Raw genomic sequence first — 1,900 nt, 5'->3', positions numbered from 1 at the left:
GGGTAACTTTGAAAACATATTGGAACGCGGCCCCGAGGACTAGAGCTTGACAGCTGTGACTTTGACCATGATATTTCCCTAATAAAGTGGCCTGTTATTAGGTACACTTGAAAATGGCGGTGTACCTAATGGAGTGTCCGTGTGGTTCCCTCGTTAAGTGCAGGTGCGTGAAAAGTTTTAGCTCCTTTTGGATGTGAAAGTGGCTAAAACTTTTCACGCACCTGCACTTAACGAGGGTAACTTTGAAAACATATTGGAACGCGGCCCCGAGGACTAGAGCTTGACAGCTGTGACTTTGACCATGATATTTCCCTAATAAAGTGGCCTGTTATTAGGTACACTTGAAAATGGCAGTGTACCTAATGGAGTGTCCAAGTGACGTCACAGATCAAACAGCCAATCAGAAAGTGGGGGTGAGGGCGGGTGTGGCACTTTTCACTTTCAGTTCAGCTTTGGCCATGATTTTTCCCTAATGAAGTGGCCGGTTATTAGGTACACCTGAAAATGGCGGCGTACCTAATGGAGTGTCCGTGTGACGTCACAGATCAACCAGCCTACCAGGAGGTGGGGGAGACGTGAACATGGCGGCGTACCTAACGGAGTGTCGGTGTGACGTCACAGATCAAACAGCCAATCAGGAGGTGAGGGTGGGTGTGGCACTTTTCACTTTCAAATCAAATCAATTTTTATTTGCCAAGTTTGAGCATGCCAAACAAGGAATTTGACTCCGGTACATCACGTTCTCTATACAACATTTAGGTAGCTAACCTGAAAACAACTGCATAAGGTTTTTTTCCGTTCAACCTTTTCGTCAAACACATTCAGTATAATAACACCATCAACTACAAGCCAACAAATACATCAATGTCAGCATAACGTGTGTCGGCTGAGATAGCAACACTACTGTCTGTCACTCACTCGTGAATCTTCGCGAACGACCAATCAGCAGGGAGTGATAGACGGAGGAGGGACTTTACGAGTCAGTGACGTAACTTCCCGTTCACGAACGAGTCAGGGACTCAATTTCCCGTTCACGACCAAGTGAGTGACTGTTGCCATTGTGTGTGTGTGTGTGTGTGGTGGGGGGGGACGATTCGTTGAACGATTCGTTTGAACGAATCTTTTGAGAGAACTGATTCTAAAGATTCAGTTCACTTAAATGAACTGTAACGCACATCACTAAGCTGCGCTCTTGCAATATTGTGTAAAACTTAATAATAACAACTTTTGAGTTCATCCAAAATACACGGGAGGGGCAATCGTGCTGGGACACATCAACAACTACCAAATACTCGGCCAGACCTTTCAATATAGTTGGTGTTTGAGAGCAGCCATGGTTTGTTTAATTGCACCTGTTATCCATTTATCCACCACAAGAGGGCAGTGTCTGCTTACTTTACCCTAAAACAAGGTGACAGCATGGCTGTATGTATTGTTGAGAGAAACAAAATGTAATGGGAGGCGGGCAACGATAATGGAGGCTTGCGCCCCGATGACATCAGAAAGCAGCAACAGACCTGAGGTGGGGTTTTCTTTTGGAACGGGGTGGAGACGAGGATGACCCCACACATCCAGAGAGGAAGGAGGTCACCTCACACACTTTCTATCACACAAACACACACACGATATGGACAAACTGGGCCCTCCCTGCAGTGTTTTGCCAAATGGGGGTGTAATCAGGAGTGTCAGCAATGTTTTTATAGCCACTTACTCTCTTTTATGCATTTTTCAATATTTTAGTATTTTAAATGCAATGTTTCAAATAATAAACAAAGATAATGTCACAAGTGAAATAATATTTCAGTAGTGTAGCAGATGGAAACAACTCCAGCTACAGATTTTTCTTCCTGGTTTGTTGTCGTTAAACTTTCATTACATAAATCACAATTGACAAGCAATC

This window comes from Syngnathus scovelli, chromosome 16 (assembly GCF_024217435.2).
Source record: "Syngnathus scovelli strain Florida chromosome 16, RoL_Ssco_1.2, whole genome shotgun sequence".
Classification (NCBI taxonomy): Eukaryota; Metazoa; Chordata; class Actinopteri; order Syngnathiformes; family Syngnathidae; genus Syngnathus; species Syngnathus scovelli.
This window is presented reverse-complemented; position numbering follows the sequence as displayed.